Below are 21,254 nucleotides of genomic sequence, written 5' to 3' on the forward strand. Positions count from 1 at the left end.
ATTGTTCTTTGCCATTTTTTCTCTATTAAATAACTTACATGAAGCAATTTCAGGCAGGCCCTGAAATGCTTTCTAAATTAGGTGAAAGAAAAGTCCATTATATTTTAAGTCTATAATTGTTATGGTGTTTTTATGCACAGATCCAAAATAGTTTCTAATGGACATTTTAGGTAGGAAAGATAATGGTGTTTTAGTGAGGTAACACTGCTGGCCACAGCAGGGTTAATTTATCAAAATAATTTTAAATGTAGTTGCTTGAAGAGTGTAACTTCACAAATTTTGCCTAGCTAGAAGCTTCTTTAACATGTTCACGACAAAAGTAAGTGCATCCAGAACTGGCATTTTTATTTTTAATACGAAAGTTAAGCTATCTGGGTTATGTCCCCAAAACAGAAGCCTTAATGACCTTTATTTTATATTTCTTTCCATAGATTATTGCGATAAGGAAACCCTCGTGTCGCGACCCACTGGCGTCTGGCTAATCCGATGGTATTCGTCACCGCATTGTCCGTGATCAATAACTAATTATCAAAGTGGCATTTCTTTTCAAGAGCTCCTTGTTAAAAAATGGCTTTTGGCTGAGAGTGGAGGAAAAAGGTCGCCACTTTGACATGGTTGCAAGTCTTTCAAAATCCAGTGGGCCGTCCGATTGAATTACTGTCCCAAACTAATTGATACAAATTTGAACAGAAGAATGCTTGTTACTACAGAATGTCATAATGATATCCCTGGCATAAGCATATCAGTGGGAAAAAAGGAGAAAAGACCAGCACTAGTCTCAAAGCATCCAGACAAGTTGCAGAACAGGACTATTAACCAAATTAACAGGAACAAAACTGTACACCAGTTCCTTCTTCCCAGCCAGTCTGATCAGACAGTCAAGAAAGAAAAGCATTAACATTTCCTTTTGAACCTCATCCTCTATTTGAAAATGGTCTTTAAAAAAACCTACTGGAAAAAATAATTGCAATGTCAAAGGACTGGAACTTGATGATCAGGACCAGAAGTGTCATTGACTCTACGGGGATCATGAGTGAGTATATGTTGGAATTCAGCTTTAGTCATAAGACAGAATTTGGCAGGTAGTTTCCTTAGCAGGCTTTTAAGCAGCCTTAAAAACTGTGCCTTTGAAATATGATAGCCTTCTCTAGAGAAAGTTGGACTGTATAAGCCATGTACCTTTGAACTGGGAGAAAACCTCCAAACACTTAGGATACAGTAAGAGAAAGAATAAAAAATATGGTGAGAATGGGAAAATGATTTTGTACCATCAATGCCTAAAATCAAATGCATTTCCTTGAATGTCATTTTGAGACTGTCTGCTGTGGAAAGCTTGGAAACCTCAATTTTCATTACAAGGCAACTGGGCTTGTGGAAATTCTGGCTTTTGGGTTTTTTTCAGATCAGACTAAATTCTGCTTCTTGTCCTACATTCTTTGCTGAGCTAGGAATTGCTAGGAAGTTCAGGAAATGTTACCCTGTAAAGGGTATGGCATGTTCTGGGAAAGGGGTGTTGTAGAATCCTTTTTGGGGGCCATAACTGGGTTTAACACATGACAGAAATTGATAAACTGAATCTCTTAGTTCTGTGATCAGAAGTGTTGTCAGGTAATAGGCTAAAATATTCCATTTTAATCACATCCAGTGCAAGTCCTATGGCTGCTGAGGAAAAGAGGAGAAAAAGACATTTGTACCTAATTGGAAGGAGTGAGTTTATGTGTTTTTTAATTTCTGATCTTGAAAGGCTCCAGCTGGATCTAGTAAGGAATATCTTTCCTGCAAACTTACTGCTTTACATTTCCTAATGATAAAACGAAGTTGACCAATGAATTGACACAAGGACTTTAATCTCTGAGTAGATTTGCAGATTCCCTTCAGACTGTTTCAATCAGTAAACTGAAATTTGATGACTTGTAGTGGTAGTGATAGTGTGAAATAATGAGCCTCCACACAATCCTTATGGTCAAACCCCTGTGCCACCCCTGTGCAGTATTTTTGGCACAGCTTCAGCATAGGGGCTCAGGAACAGATGAGTTGGAGACACCAAGCAGGTTTTGCTGGTGGAAATCCTCTCATTTGGAGTGGGTTGTAGCAGGTGGTCATTTTGAAAACAGGTTGGTAATGCCTAACTCAGATTTCATAGAACTCAGACAGGTTGTTTCTTGAGATGAATTTCTTGTTTGGATAAGATGACCATCAAGCCACATTTTCCTGGTATGTCAAAGCCACAGAACAAAGTGGGAAACCACAGGGGTCTGGAGATTCAGGTTCACATGGTTCTGGTTACAAAGAGGGACGCCTACTTCTGCTGACAAAGGATCTAAGGTAACGAGGTTCACCACAATCAGTTCCCACTCTCCCTTCCATATATGACTTTGTGACTGTCCTCTTATGCTGGGGGCAGGAAATGCCTTGTGATGGCAAATAGCTGAGCCATCTCTGACAGACTTACATCATCACAGAGTCACTAGGGAGCCGTCTTCTTGTCTTCCATGGCTGCTTTAAAGACACTTTGTGAGGTTTTCTTCTTTAGCAGACCAGAAAATTCAGTCTGAAAGCCTGTCGGGCGGGTCAGCCCCTGTCTAGGTCAACCAGTCTTGCCCCTTAATTATTCCCTCTGGCACTACATTCACAGGGTGATGGAAGTAGAGGCTAAATATAGGCCCTCTATATATAGGATCTCTATATTTTTGGTATATATGAAACCATGTCTATACTGTTATTATTGGAATATGTGTTTGCATTGTTGTGTAATCTGGAGGAGGAGTTGTAATGTGTGTTATAGAACTGAAAAAAGACTATAATTTTTGAACTAGTTTCAGATTCAACAAAAAATATAACACTATCAGAAGTGACATGATATTAAAGATTTTAGAATTTATATCAACTCTTAACAGGTAATAGCAATTGCTCTGAAAGAATTAAAATTTTGTTAGTGATTTGATGCTGAATTGCTTCCTTACAAAAATTGGTGTAGTCCAAAAATCAGTGTAGGCCTACAAATCAGATTTAAAGTCAGTTTAAAAAAATCTGTGTCTAAATGATATTCTTAGATGTTCAAGAAGGGGAATATTGAAAAAGAGTAAGGTATATCCAAATACCAAAACACAACAGGAACATTTAAGAGGATTTTAGGTAGAATGTCTATAAATTATTTGAGTTCTTGAAAATACTTTCCCCGTTGAGAACTTTTGAGAAACTTGGAGAGTTTACTTAACTTTTCTGACAGAAGCCTAGAAACTTATTCACTCCTGGTCTGTAAGACAATTCTAATTGCTGACAGAAGTGCTTTCCTGTAGCTTAAACCCCAAGATGATTAGCGCTAATAAAATTTAAAACAGAAGAATTTAAATTTGAAGTAAGGTGATACTTTCAATACTTCATTACTTTCTGCAATATTGTTAAGAGAAATGTGACAAAATATTCATACAACATTTGAAATTTCTTTTATCCCTAGATGGGAATCAGGGATCTGATCTTCACACTTCCTAACAGTACTGGTAATGTCATCAGTAGGTGACTGACATTCTTTATTAATATTGTAATCTCTTCCACAGAAGTAAAAACTGAATTTTAATTATGTAGTAAACCACATAACAATGAATCCAACTAATTGTCCCAAAGTAGTGACTATATAAATATCTCTGAATATCTCACACTTACTGCTTCCATTTAACACTTCCTCTGTTTCTCCTTTTGCTGTTTCGACACAGAGCCAGAGCAAAGGACCATATGTAGCTAGATCAAAGCAGGAGTCTGTCCAGAAAGAAGTTCTGACTCATGAATCATAACTAATCCCTTGATTACCCTCAGATGGTACATTTTATTTCCTTTCTTGTATCTGGCCAGCTGTTGCTCCTACTGCTGATCCTGCTGGTGTTTTACTGCTTTTATTGGCACTGCTGATGTCTTTCGGTAGTCGTGTAAGAACTGAAATAGGGATCCAGGAGAGCAGTTGTGCTCCACCCAGAGCACTCATGGCTCAGAAGCTGCGGCAGAATTGGCAGGAGAGTCTCCTTTCTTCCTCTAACAACTCTTAAAAAGGCCTTGAAGTTTTATTGTGGCAGTTATCACTTTAATATCTGAATGACTCCCAGGTTAGCTGAGTGATGGGCAGGAATCTTATGGTTGCTGGATTTTGGCTCCTCTGTTAGGAATCACTGCTGGTAAATGTAGAGGAGAAAAAGCTCAGAGGTCCTTGTCTGGATCAGTGTTACGATGGGAAAGAATTCTCAGTACTTCCAAATTCATGTTAACATTTGTTTAAGATTATTCACAAATGACTAATTTATCTGTGTACATGTATATTCCTTATTTACAACTGTAATTTTCACTTTGTTTCCAATCCATTGCTGTAGTATCACGAGTAGTAAGCCTGGCTTAAATTTTTTATTTGAAATTTTGATACAGCATTTGAAGGAAAAATTGGCAACAAAACAGGCCCAGCAAAATAGTTTAAAATAGTTATACGTGCAAACAGACACCCAGCTATAGCTGTCTGAATCTGAAAATCTGTGAGAAAAGCAACTATAAAAGTTGCTAATATTATGCACTCAAAAAAAGAATAGAGCTAGAACTAACCAACTCTGTAAAACATGGAGCTATTTCTGTACTGCATACATGCACAAGCATACAGGTAGATTTTCAATTTTTTTTATTTTAGCAAGCAACAAATCGGCTAAGAAAACCCAGCACTTCATTTATGAACATTATTGATCTAAAACTTGTTTTTCCACCTAAGTCAAAGTGACAAAAACTTCTCTAAAGTGAAACAAGTTCAAGCACTCTCAGCCTGGTTCCCATTAAACATCACAAGAACATTGCAGTTTGACATTTATCTGGCAGCCTTAAATGTGAAAAACCAGTGTAGCTGGTAGACAGAGAAAGGAAAGGCCTCTTTGGCATCACTAGGGATGCTTTTACCAGGTTAGGGTCAGGTGGGATGACAGCAGAGTGGAAGGAGGTAGTCTCCCTTCGCTGCAGACTTGAACTATACTTGACCTCCAGGGTACCACTGACTTGGAAATTGCAAGAATGTGGAGCTGCCCTTTATAGAATTATAATTCCTTGCCATTCAAACAAAAAAAAAAGCTAATTAAGTATCCCTTATCTGATGTAACCCTCATCCAAACAGAACCAGGGATCATCCTGTTGCCGTTCTTGGAGAATGTAACTGTCGGAAACAATGGTGCTGGTGGCTGCAGTTTCAATGTAGACCTTAAGGAATCATGATTCCAAACTTCTTGGTGCCCTTTCCCTATCAATCAAAAAGAATAGTATGAAATAATTATTAGGCTACATAATTATTTTACAAAATAGAAGGCGTTTTTACTGCACATTTCCATTTTAGTACCAATCATTACTTCCCTGAATACTAATAACAGCGTTAAGCATTAATAGCATGTTTTAAGGTAAAGGGTCAATAGTCTAAGACCTATGAAAGAACTCGGAGCATTTGCAATGTAAAAGAAACCTTTCACAGAAAAGTGTTAAATAATAAATGTATTTCTGGGGGAAATATATTGTGATCCATTTGGAGAGAAATGACAATTTATAGGACGTCACTCAGCTGCCCCTCTATAAAATATCTTTAATAATGCTGTGGCTTCATACTTGATACAGAGGTTCAGAGAAAGCTTACAGCTCTTTGCAGAGGTCAGTATCATCATACTCATTGAGGGGAAACTGAGGCACATAATCACTCAGTGCACCAGTGAAAGGAAAGGGATCTGAACTGGTGACTCCTTCCTCCGAGTGCAAGAAAATGATGCCTATTCTTTATTTCCACCTAGTAAGCCACCTTCTAATAGTTGTTTTAAAAGTATAATATGCACATAGGGGATAGTGAACTTACTCAGGAAAGGTAAAGGTGCTTGAAACTTCTTTATTCAAATTGATTTAAGCTGCACAATTTGAGGAATGGAGGGGGGAAGAGGAAGACATACTGCATACCAGTTTGAACTTCCTTTTTATGCGTTCATATGGGTATTGACAGAGGACTAGAGGAGCTGAAGCCTCAAGAAAGCCAGCTCAAGTCTAAATTTTTCTTGGGCCATTGAAGTCAATAAATTGACTCTTCATCAAGAAATCATCTCCTCTCTGTGGCATTATAAGTCCCCCAGTTTATTTTTATTTTCAGGTTTACTCCAGTTGTTTTTAAGGACTAACTGTGGTATGAATATTTAAGGTCCCAGTAAATTACCATTTTTCCTCATTAATTTTTTCTCTCTTTATCCTGTAGGTATTTCCATCCACTTTGTATTCATAATTCCAAATGATTTTTTAAACTGAATTACCTCTGTCTTACATATCCTAGTATGGATTCACTCATAGGCACAGGCTGAAGGAGCAACCATAGCTTCCTATTTATTATTATTAATATTATCACTAATGTTATTATTATTTACTGATCTGTGAATAATTGATCTATGAATAGTATTAGGAAAAAGGTAACACAGTTCAATTCAGTTGCAGTGGATCCAGGTGAATCACAGAGGTAATAACAGAAGTTGTCATTTGCATACCCAGTACTTAAGACAGTCCCTCAAAAAAGGGAAAATACCTTCAACTTAGATTTCCACTTGAAAAATGATTGTTTATTTAATGAAACTTTATGTAAAATGTACCCTATCTAAATCTCCTTTAATCTTTGACTAAATCTGAGTTTCCTGAGTTTTTATTTCTTTTTAATGCCTAACCAATTGAAACATATGTTTGCTCAACACATGAAACCAATGAATACTCTTCCAGTGGAGCAGATTCTTTTCCCAGAACCCGCAATGAATCAACAAGTTTCAAGTGAGATCGAGACTACTTGAGATTCTTTCAGACTCAGGTTAGTCCTGCAGGTCTGCTCATGTTTCCTTGAGCACCACAACTCCCACATGAGTCAAATATTCCCCTTCACCAGCTGTCAGCAGATTGCTGGGAGTTTCATTGTGGAAGGGAGCAGAATTTCTTTCTGGGAAGAAGCTCCAATATCAAATACAACACAGAGTCTGAGTGGAAGGTTGTCTCCATCAAACTGCCCCATGTTCCACTGTCATGGAGTTTTTCCATGCATCCATAACAAGAACTCAAGAAACAGTAAGATAATAGAACTTGTGCCTGTTCTTCTGGTCATTAACAATTATTTAATAATGCTGTAGAATACATATCTGACTGTTAAAGAGTTAAAGAAAAAAAATGAATCCTGTAAAAAATCAGGCCATCGTATAATGCCTCCTCATTGCTATAATGATATCAGTTGCAACAAGTCCAATGGCTGACCTCATTACAAGGGTTTAATTGCATTGTTACACAGTTTCACTTCTTCTCTCTGGCCTCTTTCTCTTTATGACAGCTTTAGAAAGGAATTTCAGCTTGAGGTCAAAGGAAATTAATTACTGCTTTCTTAATCTGTGCTCATCTACATTTAGAAAACTTGGGGCTTTTCACTAACATATTTGTGTCTCATTTCTGTGTAGACCCAAAGTTATAAGACTTTTGTCCTTTGTGAAAGTGCATAAATAGCCTTTTTCATATCAGAGGCCAGATTTTTTTTTCACGTCATTTACAGTCATGCACATATGGACGGATGCCAATGGAACCAATGGAATGTCTCTGGATATACATTCAGTGTGGCTGAGGTAAGGCACTTGCAATGTATCTTTGCTTCAAACTGAAGATTCATGGCAGATGCCAGGTGTTAAAAGAACCATTAACTACAAAACCAACCCAAGAACAAAGAAAAAAACAACCCAATAAGAAGTTACACTTAGGATAAAAGTCAGAAAGAAGGATCTTCAAAATTAAGTAGATAATTCCATAGAGAGAAGGGTGAAAAAAAAATTTCTTTATGACACCAGATTTTGTCTGCTTCCTATCTTGTGTTTTTACTAAATACATCTCTGCTTAGTTAAGGAATATCCAGTTTATGTCTCAAATAATTTATCATCCAAATAATACATATTGTGTGTGTCAGAAAGGGACAGAGACACCATAACAATAGTCCTCAGTTGGAAAGCAAAAATATGCAAAATGTGGTTGTCATGAAATATAAAAATAAAATCTCACATATTAGGGCCCCAATTATATTCTGTAATTAGGTCATTTGGATTGATCATTGCCTCTTCCATGAAATCTGACTGGTTTTGAGAGTAACTAAACTTCTACTAAAGAAAATAATATTGTTTGCTTCTTGAGGCAACAGTTTTGGAAGAGAGATTACAATCAGAAGTGTCTCTGGGATGATTTGACAGATTAATGTGAGAGGGTATGCCATGCACTGAAGATAATCTGAGCAAGTTTACCATCCTGCAAGCATGATCTGGTAGTTTAAATGTGTGAAAAAATTGTTATGTACTATGCATGTGTAAAACTACAATACAAGAAATAGAAATTTTCTTCAGAATGTAAGTATTTCTTACAGGTACTTTGTGGTTCTGATTAAGTAATGAAAATGTGGACAAAGATGAAAAATTGTTAACTTTTGAGTCCTTTGACATAGAACATTTAAATCTTCACAGATCTATTCACTATCTTTTGATCAGCTTTGCCACCCACTGAAATTCCTGCTGCCAGAGCTGTGTGCTCTTTTTATTTTATTAGTTACTGCCTCATTCTTCCCTTTCAAGTAGTAAGATTGGCAATAACAAAACTGCAGCTGCAAAACAAAGTAAACTCATTGAATAATTTACCCTTCATCTATATTGACTTAAATTCAACTCTGTTAAAAACACCTACAAAATGACCAAGGTTTCATCTAAGTCACTGTTGAACCCTTACCATGAGACCTACTAACATTAAAGTGAGTTTCATTCTCATGATTGCCCAGTTTGTACAACAATCTGTGTATGCCTTTTCCTTAATAGTTGTGCTTTTAAGGCAGGCTCGGACTTAAGAATGGGGTGTGGCTTGAACAGAAGAAACCATCAATGTACAGACATAAAGTTCACCAAGACGTGAAAGCCACAGGGAACAGAAGTCCTGAACAAACCTGAACTTCTCTGCAACCATGAAGAGGTGTAATACGATACAAGGTGGATGTGTCTGAACTAAATAAAGCAAGTACCTTGGATAACAGTGCTGGAGTAACAGCCACGTGAACTTCGATGTGCAGTTGTTACTCAGGTGAGCAGCCAAAGTTTCATGGGCCCCTACTCAGTCAGTTGAGAATACACTGGGACTGATACTTAAGGAACCCCAGGCAGCTCTAATCATGTTCTAATCACATTTTTAATTTTGTGAGAGACATGCCCATGTAGGGCCTGGGCCAAGTCACAATGTAGCAGAGGTCACTGAGCTATTGCACTGATTGGCGCCAAGAGTTTTAGCGCATCACTTGTCCCAGAACTCCTTAGATTGGAAAAGAACTCTAAGATTATTGAATCCACCTGTTGATACAACACTGCCAAGTCCACTACATCTTCATGTCAGCTGGGACCTCCCCAGGGGCCAGGACTGCAGGGAAATGACAAAGGGTGGCTCAGTGAGCGCTTCCAGCAGCTCCCTCTGTGGCTTGGGTGGATCCCATCCAGACCTGTGTGTCTTAAAGGTGTAGCAGGTCACTGATCATTTCTTCTTGGGTTCATTTTGCTCCCTGTCCTCCAGCTCAAGAGATTGTTTACCTAAAGAACAACCGGCCTTACTAGTAAAGAATAAGGCAAAGAAGTACCTCAGTCTTTTCCTCATCCTTTGTCGCTTTGTTTTTCCTCTGCATCCACAGAAGGATGGGGATTCTCTTTAGCTCTCCTTTTGTTGCCAGTGTATTTACAGAAACATTTTCTTATTGTCTTTTACAGCAGTAGGCAGATTAAGTTCACATTGGGCTTTGGCCCGTCTAATTTTCTCCCTGCATAACCTCCCAACATCCTTGCATGTCACACTGAGATGTGAAGGGATTAAGTTGAAAGGCCTGGTTAACACAGACATGGCACTGGTGACAGAATTAAGTGCTAATGATATATAACAAAATACTATTACATGAAACAAGATCTTTTTCACCCAGTTTTTCTATTCTGTCTGATAGGACTAGTAGAAGAAAATGAAAAACTATCCATCAATCAGAGGTCTGGCTGGGTCAGACACTGTGGTCAAGCAATGTGAGCAATTCCACCTACCTGCACTATAATTTATTGCAAAATTAATGCTTTAACATGCAAAGCCATTGTTTGATAAAGGTAATTCTTATCCTCAGAAAAATAAAAAAAAGCAAAATTTGTTTCTTCTTTCTCTCTTGCTCCCCCCCCCCCTTTTTTTTTTATTTGTTATCCTGACAAGATGAAACCTCTATAATAACTGGGGGGTTGAGGATGAGCCGCTTTTAATGACTGAAGAAAGGACCTTGAGCAACCAAGGACCTTGATAAACCAAGATACACTAAGAAAAAAAGATACTACAAAGTATTAATTTTTGTTAAAGTTTTCCTGCTTCTTTACAACAGAATGAAATTGAGGCTTAGTAGGAAGAATAAATTTTGATACACACTATTGGCTATGGGACTTTTCAGGACACCTTATTCTTAACCAGGATAAAATACAATAATTCATAGTCTTAATTGCACTGTTGCAAGGTAGGGAGACTAATGGCATATTCTTATTTTTAAAATGTTTAAAATTATAGTTTGTTATAAAACAGGTCACTTACGTCTGGTATTTGATTGGCCTTGATTGCTTTGAAAAATTAAATTGTTGCATTAGCTGTGAGGGTATTCTGAGGTTTTCAATAAGTATCATACAGACTTCAGACTTCATCAGAAACTGAGTGGAAATTTAAAAATTGCCCAATGCCTCCAGAATTCACAGCAAACCCTGACAACACCCTGTTGCGAACCTTACGATGGCCATTCTCCAGAGGGAGAAGCTGAGGTGTGCAGAAAGGATTTTTCCTTTCCTAGACACTCATATCTATTCCTCCAGCTGCACCTTTTATTTATTCCTTCCTATGCTTTTCTGGTGCATTCTGCTGTGCAATGTGAAGAGGAGCAAAATCTCCTAAAACTCCAGGGAGCAAAAAAAGGAAAGAGCATCTCTCACCTATCCATTGCTCTTTCTCTTGGTGTGCCTCATGAATAGTTTGAAAGATGTTGAAACAGATGAGATTCTTTACCTGCTCTCTATTCCACCACTCCATCCCTCCATCTCTTTTTCATATATACAGTGAAACTGATAGCAGCAGTTGCAGGTGGGATAACAGGAGGAGGTAGAGTTGTTCCTTGCAGAGGATTTACCCGTGTTGTGTGCTGTTTCTTTGGGATTGCCTGAATGAGAATAGATTTAGGAGAGGGGAAACCCTGACTAGAATGAATCTGAATAGGAAGCAAAGGAGTAGGGAGCAAGTGCTGCAATTGTAAAGCATCTCCATATGGGTTGCTGCAATACAGGGTTTCGGATTTTTTTCATTATAGGTTTATTTACTCTGCTAGGTATTTGAACACTGTGGTGAAATAGAACTCCTGTCTAAATTTTGTCATTTATGTTAGCTGATTTTAGGAGAAAAAGAGGTACACCAAAGACCAGGAGCTAAATCAAGGGTGTTAATATAACTTATTTAATATATTAAATAATATAAATATAAATATATTTAATTTATAATTTGCCAGATGACTTTCCAGGATAAAAGGCAAAAAATACAGATACAATACTATATAAAATACAACTAATCAATTAGAAAATAATTTATGATAGTTTTGCATTTTGATGCAGGTGAGGCAACCACACACAGCAGTAATATGGTTTATATTTCAAATAATATCTCAGTAAAAAATATACAATGGGAAAAAATACCACAAAGATTTTGTCATTGCCAAATCTTTCTTTCCTGTATTGTTTCTTTTGAAACTTACACTGAGGGGTTGCAGTTTGCAATAGCTGGTGACCTGCATAAACTTGTATAGCAGCTACTGTAGTGGTGTGATTCTATTATCCAGACTTCACAACTTACCTGCTGAGAACTTCCAAGAGATGATGTTATGGTACAAGCAATCCAGTGGTTTGTTTTCTTTTTGGTTGTGGTTTCCCTACAAATATTATTGTGGGGACCTTCAAGCATACAGTCTCCACCTGTGAGTGTGTATACATGGAATTGCACCTGAAATTGGGTACCTGCAAACACCTGCAGAACTAAGAATAGTTTCCATTTTATCTAACTAAGCCTTTCTGTCATCTAACACCCACATGCTGACTGCCCCAAAAGTTTGCTGCCACAAAGCTGGTCTGGACCTGCTTAAGAAGACACGAGCACAAGATTTTGATTTGCATTCCTGAACTTTGCAGAGTCTGGACAGAACTTTCAGGAAGAGGATCTTAACAGCCTCATGTGGTTATCACATTTCAGGGATTTAAAGGGTATGTGTGACTCTCACCAGTTTTTGCTGGTGTAGTATTCTGGTCAAGGTCTGCATTTTTTCAGGATAGCATCACGGTGCAGGGATTGTGTAGTTACCTAGTGAAGCACCACTTGAAAGTCCTTGCCAAAATTCCGTGGAGTAGTTTAGGAAAAGTATCAGATGGACCCTGTGCTGTCCCTGGTAGGCAAGTACAAGTACAGGTGTTGGAAACCCCTCCTGGAGGTGCCACGCTGCCAACTGCAGGATTCAAAAGAAGTTTTCTCTTTCACAAGAGCTTTCACCCATGCAGACCCCATTGCAGGGTAAGCTCCTTGCTTTTAGGTAATGCCTATTTCATCTGCTGTAAAGACACACATGAAAAAGGGGCTGGCATTAGCCACATATCCATAAAAGCCTCGTAGCCAGGAGTATTATCCTTATTCAGAAGAAGTATAGCACTTTTAAGGTTCAGAAACATATATAAAAATTGGGTTCTGAAATGGTCATTTTTCCCCTCTGCTATGCCATTATAGCGATCAGCCAAGCTTCTGCAAGGTAAATACTTTTGGAAAATAAGTGGAAATTTGCTGCAAATCAGTCCCTTTTGTGCATGGCCACAGGAGCATGTTGAAATGTTTGGACACTAATACCCATTCATTTTCTTGGCTCCATAAATAAAAGCCGCCAGCTATGTGGCGGCCGTGAAATGGTATTCTTCAGGACCCAGCAGGAAGCCCCATCCTTATTACCACTGCAGGGGGCAGGACAGGCCCAAAATAGCAAGACAACTAAATCAAGACATTTTCAATGTCTAACAAAATGACTGTGGTTTAGAGAGAAGCAAAAGGTTGGAAAAAATTGGACAGCTTTTATACTTAGCATAATACCTTTGTTAAAAGAGTTCAGATAAGAAAATCAGATCTCAAAAAACAAAAAAGAAGAAAAAAAAAGGCACAAGCATATTTCTGAATATAATTTAAAATATGCAAAGACCTGATGGAACCACAGGCAGAGCATGGTGCTATCTGAAAGGACATCTTGCTCAAGTCATATTTTCCAAATGGTAGCCTATGGTTCCTAGTAATTAGTGTCTTCTGGCAATATTGTTTCTTTGGTTTTGATGGAACTGAAAGGTTTGATAAGAGACACTGGAATTTTGTCAGTAAAATTCAAAATTTCTTTTGGTCTACAAAAATTGTAAAAAAATTACAATAATTACATGGAGGAAAGGTTTTGGACTAAACTCTTCATTTTTTTTCTACAGGTTTACTTAATTTTTATGGGTTTGCTATACCAGGCAATAGGATGCTAGATTTTGGTATAAAAACGTTCTGAAGAGTCTCAGTCAAAATAAATATGGTGGTGTAACTTGATGTTTTACATAGCTGAACTGTGCTGATCTGGGAAAATATTAAAGTAGTTATAAAAACTGGACTTCAGTTAAATGGTATATTTTAAGTGTACAGAAGATCTGTTCTGGAGGCATTTTGTGTAAGATAATAAAAGATTACACTGTTGAGGTTTTAATAAATTCACAGTTCATTGCTGTACTCCAAAACTAGTGTTTCATTCTCTACAACCACACCACTAAAATAGATATGGGAGAAATGTTATTTTATTTTAATTTTATTCATTTGTGATTCTGAGTATAAATTTGCTGAAACAAAGTTGAATTAAGGATATGCCTGACATTCAAATTTCAGTGAGGTATATATATGGATACATATCTATACATTTATATTTCTACATACAAGTTTCCACACATTTTGGGGAATTAAAAAAGTTACTTGGAATGTCTTATTATAGAAGGAAATATTCAGTGTTAGTAGCAAGAGAAAATAACCATTTTACCTGAACATTAAATTTACATGAACTGCAGAGGAGAAATTACTAAGGTACAAAATGTCAAAGAAAAATTAATTCAGTGTAGTACTGAATATTGTCTTGTAGACTAACCAAGTGCTTTTGATAATAAAAATAAAGCCTGAAAATGAAAAAGGGAGCCCCAGAGTGACAATTCAGTGCTGTTTCCATCTTTACGGGGACTTGAGATTTCCACCAGGATCAAACTCTGTGACCATTCCAACTTCGTAATGTTGGCTTTCCTAGCTCTGCTCTGGAGTAATCCAGACTGTCCAGGGAAGTTTGTATACATCAAAATATTTGATTCTTTCCTTACAAGCATAAAAGAGAGAATTGACTGGCTCTATGTGGCTCAAGAACTTCCAGTCTGAAGAGTAAAATCATGATCTATGCAAAAAAAAAAAAAAAAACAAACCCAAACAAAAACAAACAAACACCTAAAAAACCCTTGCATGATCATGTTCAAGGGTTGAGAGGACATGTCCTTATGCTTAGACATAGGCACATATGGGGTCTTATACAGTCAGAACTCTGCTACAAATAAGAACACCAAAAATGAGAAAAGTGAAGTGTATTTGTTGTCCTTTCTGCAGTAATTGAAAGAAGCATTAAGGGGACAATCCTGCTTGTAGCTGGTAAAGACACAAGGAAGTTCCAAAGGTGTCATTATGGATGTGGAGCCCAGCGTGCTCCATCCTGTGAGATCACAGCATCATTTTTGTTTCACCTCCTGCCTGAGTGGCACAGATTTTACAGAGAGGGTAAGTTGTGCATCCAGAGTGGTGGTGACCATAAACCAAATCCTTGTGCACTGGAGCACAGCTGGCCTTGTGCTTCCCATCACACCAGTAACTTCAGGCACACCTTTGGGGCACTGGAGTGACTCAGATACAGGAGGCTGCTGGCTGCCCAGCTGTACCACTCACCTTCCTGACCTCCCAGGCTGAAAAAGCAAAGGATCAACCAGTCTACAAAAGAAAATGGAGCAAAAGATACACTGGTGTCAGGACTATCACTATCATAATTGACACTACTGAAATAATTCAGACATTAAGCCTGTAATCTCTGCTGCTGTTTGTATCTGCTTCATTTAAAAGTTACGAGGCCAAAATTCACTGAAACCAGTGGAGGTAAGAGGGAGGTAGGGGAAAAACAACCCGTTCATTTTATTTCCAGTTTGGCCTGCTGAGTGCTTGAAAAAACCTTGCCAAATTCTTTGAAAGCTTGTAGTTGAAAAATGAATTCCAAAATAATTAACATTGGAAGTAGAACTTAACAAACGTACACTTGATAGGTGGTCGAAATAATACGTGGAACATCTTTCTTATGCTCAGCCTTTTATGACTCAGATTTTAATGATCCTAATAAACATTAGCTTACCTAATAAAAACTATTTGGAGCTGGTGCATAGTATATTAACTGCATCTAGTGTCAACTGGAGCTAATTAATATTTTTATAGGTGTCTTCCCTCCACTATGGCTTAAGCGGAAATATTGTGGGGTGCTTGCATCAAAGCTGGAGGCAATTGAGAGCTGTGCTTGCTTCCCAGGCTGAACTGATAGCAAGCAGACCAATTTTTATAGGATTGTAAAAGCTGACTGTGGCTGGGGTTCATGCAGAGAAGCACTTTTCCCTGTAGCTCTCACAATTCAGCATTAATGCTCGTGGCTTGTTTGCTGTGAGGTGGCTGGTGAGATGGATGGAGGGACAGCAGACAGATAAACTGGCAAATAGTTCTGCCTAGACTTAGACAAAGCACACAGTGACCCAGACAAACCACACTTTTTTCTTCTCTCCCCCTCCTTCTAAAGGCTTTAAAAATGTGCTCTATCAAGCATTTACTTGTGGTGCAGATAAGATTTATCTAACAAGACTGGGCTAAAATTAAAAAGAAAGATGAAATAGCACAAGCGGTGCTAATATGTGTTTTGAAGCGTACCAATCGGCCAGTGCAATGTCACAGCCCTGGGCTACATTTGCAAGTGGTCGAGCATCTCCTTTTTTAAAAGGTTAACCTACAAAGAGCACACAAGCCCCTCTCTATGAATATGGGCAAACACCCAGGGAGCTCCACAACAATAAGAAAATAATGACATCAACCTGACCATGCTTAAGTACATAACATGCTGAAGGTTCACGGTTGTGTGGCCTGGAACAATAAAGGAAAAATAAAGAAGCCTGCTTGGTAGGCCCCAGCTGTTATTAGCCATGCTGTGAGATCAAGGGAAGGTATGATATGGGCTGCCATTTCAATTGAGACCAGGTTAATCTCTCAATTTGTGAAAAAGAAAAACTAAAAAAAAAAAAAAAAGAAAAAACAGGCAGGGAGAGAAAGCAGTCTTCACTCCACAGTGCTACATATGGGAGAAATAACAATATCCCTATTTACATAATCTGTCTTTAACCCTTTCTTAATAGAGACTTAATTTCCTAAGAGTCACAAACTGCAGATTTAATTTTCCTGCCCCCTGAAATGAAATATCAAACCTTTGTTGACCGTTTCCCATTGGTGCTGCCATCATTTGTGGCTGACATCCAAAGTTGCTGAGTCTTACCCAGGGGGAACCTCTGGTTGCTGCTGGAGGATCAGAACTGGGTGTAAAGACCAATGGATCCCTCTGGTTTTCTGTCACTAATCTGTCTCTAGCACTGGATAAGTAATTGAAATTTTGTCCTATAATTTACAGGCATGAAATATGGCATATCATACTAAGCTCTTTTACTAATGCTCTCAACTAACACAGTGCAGTTTTCAAGTGAAAAATACTCCTGGTTTTTGTGGCAGTAATGTGTGGAGGCAATGTGGGGTCTGCTCTCAAAGATGGTTTTCTTGTGTAAGAGATGGAAGCAGTGAGGGAGTCCAGACTCCACAGTCACCCTCCAACCTCCCTCCCTGGGACCCAGCTCGAGGCAGGATTTCCAGCAGGTCCCTGCAGACTTGGAAAAAACTGAAGTGGAATCTTGTGGCAAGCACATTTCTCTCCCTCTCATAGAGGTGCACAGAGAGAAATGATAGAGAAAACAATTTCTATTTCTGCTCCTTGTTTTTCCTATGTAGAATGTGTTTAGAGAATTGTTTACCTGGAGTGATTGCTTGATTGGATTCTGGTGAGGATTGTTTGATGGCCAATCTAATCCACCTTTGTCTGGACTCTCAAGAGAGGGTCACAAGTTGTGTTAGAGTCAGAAAAAGTAATATATAGTTTTATATAACATAATATATTTCGCCATAGTTATAATAAAAAAAATAATTCAACCTTCTAAATTAAGTCAAGACATTGTCATTTCTTCCCATTAAGTTCACCTACATTTACAATAGAATCTCTTTAAGATTATAATTTATAAAATAATATCCTGGAGATAGTGCATTTTACTGTTTGGAGTTTATGATGTGCAAGCCAGTGTGTGTGCAGAGCCCACGAGGCTGCTGTAGATGTTTGACTTCTCCTGGCTGCTGTCCTCTGCATCAGCCCTCTGGAGTCAGGGGAGCTTGCTCCTTCCTCCAGAGCATCTGAGCATCATCACAGGAGATGAGTGAGGGGAAAAGGGGCCCTGGAGTGCTGGGGCTGGGCTCTGCAGGGAATGCCCAGAGCATGCGAGGGAGCCAGGGGACTGTGCACAGCCTGCCAACATTTAAAAAGTCACTGAGCTGATCCAAGAGCAAGCCTGAGGGAAGGGACCCCCTTGGTTAGGACACAGGAGAATTTTGCCCAGTTTTTCACTCAGTTTTAATTTTTCTGAGTTTGTTTTCTTTTGAAAGAGTTCGTTGGTCTCATGCCTGGTTTATGCAAAACTCTCCCTGACATTTAAAAATTCAGCTGGGTTCTTGGGTTGTTTTGGAAGAAAAAGATGCAGCAGAGTCATCTCAAAGCCCTGCTCACTCAGCACCACAAGTACTCAGACTGATTAAAAGCTGGTGCTTTATTTTCCAGGTATCCCAATGATTTGAATGAGTTAAAACAGCTGAATGAAGCTGAACAAGGGCAGAGGGAAAATAGGAAGGAAATGGCAAGACAGAAAATATCTCCCTAAAAACCCAGGTGAGCAGAATAGCCACTATGCAGTCACTTTTCACTGAGTTAATATCCTCTACCATCCTCAAAAACTATAGCAGCTGTTTTTATTATTTTCTCTCACATGAGCACAGTTCAGGTTCTCATGACTTCACATTGTGACATTTCATTGCTAGTTCAAGACATAAGCACACTCTTAACTATTTAAACAAAAAAGAATTTCCATGTAGATCCAGATTACAGTAATTTTGCTTAAAAGTCTTAAAAAAGGAAGGAATATCAGAATTTGTTGCTGGAAGATACCTGGGTGGCATTAATTTTCTTTTATTAGTATAACCATGGTGTTTCTATTTTGAAGACTATTGCCATATAAGAAAATCCTGTTGGTATTATAAAGTATAAATTATTGCAGATAAGGAGCAATAATGATAGGCTGTAAAGCTATTTGCATTTTCTAACTGCAATAATATATATATACATTTTAATGAATGTTCTTCTGTTACAAAGTAGAGATGGGCAGGATTTGCTTAAAATATTAATGGTGACCAACAATTCTGCATTAAAGTTTTTGGTAAAGATTCTTTATCATTTTCATTTCAGTGAAATCAGTGACTTTGTTAGAACCTAAAAATCTATATATCCATAGAGCATTCTCCTTTTTTTTCCTGCCATATCAATTTTTTCATATCAGTAAATACTGAAGTTCAAAGGACTGGAAAGCACTGTTTGTTTCCATTTATTTTTCAGTATTAGATGAATTCATTTAAAATATATTTCTGCAACTGTGAGGCCAAAGTGGTCAAACAGTGGTTAAAACCAAAATCCACTCCTTAGTCTCCTGTGTAGTCATTTCTCAGAACTATTCAGCCTGTGTCTTAGATATTCCTTCTGCAGTAAATATTCTTCCCTTCTCAGTGGGCTCAGTAGCTCACTTCTTTACTGAATTGACAGAGCTAACTTCATCTTTGCCAGATTTATGCAGCTTTCTTGAGGAAAAACTGTGCTCACATCCACTGAGCTCTGCGTGGTCTGTGGCCACATCCCCTCCTGTACCCATTGTGTCTGTTCCTCAGTACTTTAAATTCAACACTTTCAGATTATAATGAAAAACTTCCTGATGCAGAGTTTGAATTTTCATTGCCTATGTTATCAGCAGGGAACATCACGGAGTTCCAGTGCCTGAATGAGTTCTGTGAGTTACCTGTAATGTAAAAAACCACAGCAGCAGCAGGGATATCACATCCTAATTAACCATGATATTCTTGCACAGATAAAAATAAATCTATAACCCACTTCTCCTGCTTGCAGACTCTTGCAGCAGGAAGATGTGGTCCCAGTCCTGGATGTGGAAACATCTGGCTGCCTTCCTTCACCTCTGTAATGTGAGGAGTCACTTCTGGATCTCTGTTATAAAGAGAGGAGTCATTAGAAAACATTTCTTTTGTTTTGTTGGCATATAGTTCCCAGCAAACTCTAAATCATTGCACTTCACAGCAGTGCAGCCAGGTGTTAAATAATAATAGAGTTATGTCAAATGGCTGGATGGTTCAACTGGGAGAAGCATCCAAAAGTTCCAGATACTTATCTGGAGCCCTCCCAAAGAATGTTGGTCTGGAAACTGAGCTTTAAAAAGATAATTAAAAGAGCTGCTTTCTAAAGCAATCACTTTTTTTGTGACTTGTAAGGTACCTTAATCTATAGAGGTTGGAGTACCTGAAAATAATTACATAATCTTTAATAAAAATTTTATGTAAAGCAAAGGATTCAGGAATTGCTGACTTTTAGTATTACGTTGTTTTATGTTTCCTATTACAAAGGAAAATAATCAATAAAGTACCTTTAAAAATATATATCAGAAACTAGGAACAGTCATCTTATTTCTTTTAAAGTTTAGCAAATTTGTTTTAATATTAATAAATAATTTATTTTTTAAAATTCTAAGCTCCTCATCTATGCACATACATTATTTGAAGGGACAAGCAAACTGAAAGAAGAAAATACATCTGAAAGGAGAAAATACATTGAAAGAAGAAAATGCAAATAAAATACTGAAAGAAGAAAATTTTGGTAAGCACAGTGTTTTACTGACAGCAACAAGCAGGTTTTTATCCATTATTTCTGCACTTATGAAACTTTTGGCTGCTTTCAAAGAGAAATGTTCTGGCTTTTCTGAGCTTGGGAAAATTAAGGTTCAGTTAGTAGAACACCCCAAAGGAGTCCTTGCTTTTGAAATCCATCTGAATTTTCCAGTAGGTGAGTTCAGAACAGAACCCAGATTTTCTGAGTATGGGCTCGGAGGTCTCCAGTCTGAATTTTCTCTTCATGAAGTTTTGTTCACGAGCAATGGGCTACCACATTCAAATCCTCAGCCTGTGCCTTTTAGGGGGCATTTTTGCTGATGAGAGATTTTAGTCTAAAACACCATGTTTATATAAGTAATATCTTTGATTATGCTCCCAGAATAAATTACATATTTCTCATTTCCCTGTGGGAGAGATGATTATTGTTGTGGTGAAAACAGGGTGATTGTTCCTTGCTCCCCCCTCCCCATGTTTTCTCTTTGGACTTCATGTAAAAATAAGATACCGTTGGTGCTGTGTACAAGTGTGAGACCACCAGCTAATTTTGCATAGCCCACTGAACAGTTAGATGGGAATTGCTCTTCAGGGTGTTCTCTTTGACAATAAACAGAAGCCTCAAGTCTGTGTTTGGCTGCAGTTCAAAAAAATTACTAAGGAATGGTACACACTTATGTATATGAATACAAGCAATTGCACATTCCCATACAGTAAGCTTTGCAACCACAGTTATTAACATTTTTAAATGAGTAAATGCAAATAAAATGACTGAGTAATACATGTTATGTTAAGATCAGCTATATGAAAAGCAAAAGGATTAAAAGTTAATTTCATCCTTTTTAATTCAAGGGATATATAAATGGCATTCTGGGTAGAGTCAACTCCTCTTTTATCAGTTCTTTGATGCTGCTTTCTCACTGATTCAGTTGTTCAAATGCTACCTACATAATAAAATCCTGAGTTAATTTACTAAGATTTTACACCAGTGCAAA

This window comes from Lonchura striata, chromosome 11, assembly GCF_046129695.1.
Source record: "Lonchura striata isolate bLonStr1 chromosome 11, bLonStr1.mat, whole genome shotgun sequence".
Classification (NCBI taxonomy): domain Eukaryota; kingdom Metazoa; phylum Chordata; class Aves; order Passeriformes; family Estrildidae; genus Lonchura; species Lonchura striata.